Source organism: Gossypium hirsutum, chromosome A11, assembly GCF_007990345.1.
Source record: "Gossypium hirsutum isolate 1008001.06 chromosome A11, Gossypium_hirsutum_v2.1, whole genome shotgun sequence".
Taxonomy (NCBI): Eukaryota; Viridiplantae; Streptophyta; class Magnoliopsida; order Malvales; family Malvaceae; genus Gossypium; species Gossypium hirsutum.
The window spans coordinates 107,307,998-107,310,994 of NC_053434.1; the positions used below are offsets into that span (position 1 = coordinate 107,307,998).

The following is a 2,997-nucleotide window of genomic DNA, read 5'->3' on the forward strand; positions in this document are numbered from 1 at the left end:
ATCTGAGTTTCGAGTCCTTGGATAAATGCTTATTGATTTTTAAGTGCTGTCTCGGTATTTTGGAAACTGGTTTCTGACGCTGATATGAATTTTGAAAGCATCTCCTCAAGGTTCGTTTTCTTCTCTTGTTGATAAGGTGGTTGTTGAAAACTCTGAGGATTTTGTGGCTTTTGATTCCCTTGACCACCCCAGGACAAATTTGGGTGGTTCCTCCAACCTGCATTATAAGTATTACTGTATGGGTTATTTTGAGATCTAAAGTTATTGTTACCCATATAGTTGACTTGTTCCTCTTCGATTGTAGGATTGAAGGTTTGATATTCTGTATGCACACCTCCTCCGCTTGAGTCACACCTCATTACTAGATGTACCTGCGTAGAACCAAGTAAACCATCAATCTTTTTATTGAGAAGTTTTACCTGATTAGAGAGCATGGTGACTGAATCGACGTTATAAACGCCGGCTGTTTTCATTAGCTTTGTCCTCATAACTTACCACTGATAGTTATTCAGTGACATCTCCTCTATAAACTCATAGGCATCTTCCGGTGTTTTATTGTTGATGGTTCCGCCAGTAGCTACATCAACTATTTGCCGAGTTGAAGGATTCAGACCATTGTGGAATGTTTGTACTTGAAGCCAAAGCGGTAACCCATGGTGAGGGCACCTTCTCAGTAAGTCCTTGTATCTCTTCCATGAATCGTAAAGTGTTTCTAAATCCATCTGCATAAAAGAAGAGATACCATTACGTAATTTAGCCGTTTTAGCCGGTGAAAAGTATTTTAGTAAAAAAATTTCAGTCATTTGTTCCCAAGTAGTAATTGACCCTCGTGGTAACGAGTTCAACCACTGTTTAGCTTTGTTCCTCAATGAAAAAGGAAATAACCGAAGACGAAAGGCATCATCAGAAACGCCATTGATTTTAAATGTATCGCAAAATTCCAGAAAGTTTTCTAAGTGAGCGTTGGGATTTTCATCCTGCAAACCATCAAACTGAACAAATTGCTATATCATTTGAATCGTGTTAGGTTTTAATTCAAAAGTATTTGCAGCTACAGTAGGTCTAACTATGTTTGATTCGGTTCCTGTTAAAGAAGGTTTAGCATAATCATACATAGTGCGTGGAGCAGGATTTTGATTAATCGTAATTGCAGGAGGTAGCTGATTGCCTTGGTTTTCAGCCATCTCTTCGGTTGGGGGTTGTGTATTGTCTTCTTTCTCGTTCTCTGTGTATCTTAAGCTTCGCCTTATTTCTCTTTAGTTTCTACGAACTGTGCGATCGATTTCCTCGTCAAAAAGCAATGGCCCTGACGGGTTTCTTCTAGTCATAAACTATGAAAACCTGCCAAGAGAAAGAAAGAGTAGGTTAATAAATAATAATAAAATAAAACTAAGTTGCAAGAAAAATAAATGGCTAAAGTAATAAAATTGAGCGTTCCTAATATCATAGTTCCCCGCCAACGGCGCCAAAAACTTGATCGCGAGGTTTCGTGATAGGTTTTAAATATTTATAATTACTCATTCTTGAACTAACTATTATCGCAATGTAGGCAAGTGTACCTATCGAGTAGTAGTATAGTTTTAGCAAGATCGGATTGTCGAGCCCAAAGGAACTAAAAGCACTAGTAATGACTGTCTTTTTATTATCTAGCCTAAGAATAAAAGGGGTTTTTGTTTTAATTAACTAATTATCTAAACGAAGAACGCACAGAGAAAAGAATTGGGGAATTGCTTTTGGGAAAATCGATTGACTTGAGACAATACCTAAGGAAAAATCCACCTAGACTTGACTAGTTATTCTGGCTCCAAATCGGACGATTTATTCATTCAACTTGTTCCGTAGAGATCCCTAAGTTATGTTATTATCCCTATTCAAGACTAATAACGTCTAATCTGTAACACCCCGAACCCGAGACCGTCACCGGAGTCGAACACGAGATGTTAACGACTTTAAACCACTTATAAAAAAATTTCCCAGACACTGCCAATCTGCATACTAGTCGCTTTAAAAATCATATCTTGAGTTCAGAAACTCAGAATCCAGTTCCATAAATTTTCCCTAAAACTAGACTCATATGCCCATCTACATATATTTTTCTAGAATTTTTGGTTGGGCAAATTAGTACAGTTTATTAGTCAAAGTCTCCCATGTTACAGGGACCGACTACACTGACCTTTGCGCATTACGACTTGGATATCTCCCTGTACAGGGCTTCAATATGATGTCGTTTGTTTCTGTAGAAACTAGACTCAAAGAGGAATCTACACATATATGGAATGACTCCTAATTATCTCTGTTTAATTTATAATGAATTTCCAAAGTCGAAACAGGGAATCCAGAAACCGTTCTGGCCCTGTCTTACGAGAACCTGAATATCTCTTAACATACTGTCCATATGATCGTTTTGTTACTTTCCTATGAAAATAGATTCATCAAGGTTCGTTTAAATAATTTATTCACTATTTAATTCCCTTCCTACTATTTTTAGTGATTTTCCAAATCTACATCACTGCTGCTGTCAGCATCTGCCTTTAAGGTAGACTTTACCTATTTCATAGTTTCCATGATTCAACTAGCCCTTTTAGCATAAATAGCACAAATTATGATAGTGATTAACCATTCCCATGGCCAATCCTTGTTAAGCATATCCACACCTCTCAATAACCATATCCATACCAAATGATTATAACATTATACTCAAACATATATAAGCCATTTTCGCATGGCTATCCAAAATTATACAAGTTTAAAGGGTCCATGACCCCCAACAAAAAGGGTAGTCCTATACATGCCATATCTAGAGTTCAACTAAAAGTGTACCAAAAGGGCTTTGATAGTGTGGATGACTTCGACTTCGATGATCCCGAATCCGATATCCGACGAACAAAATCTATAAAACAGAGAGCCAAAGCAACGGGGTAAGCATTTTAAAGCTTAGTAAGTTTCAAGTAATGAAATCGGCTTTGACTAAAGTATTACATTCACATAGCTAAATGG

General features: G+C 37.2%; 1 non-coding gene across 1 annotated transcript; it reads left to right on the forward strand.

Moving 5' to 3' along the window:
- Window positions 1-648: 648 nt before the first annotated feature.
- LOC121210177 (small nucleolar RNA R71) lies at window positions 649-755 on the forward strand. The gene has a single exon (XR_005905305.1). It is a non-coding gene; the product is annotated as a small nucleolar RNA R71 (small nucleolar RNA).
- The last annotated feature ends 2,242 nt before the right edge of the window (window positions 756-2,997 follow it).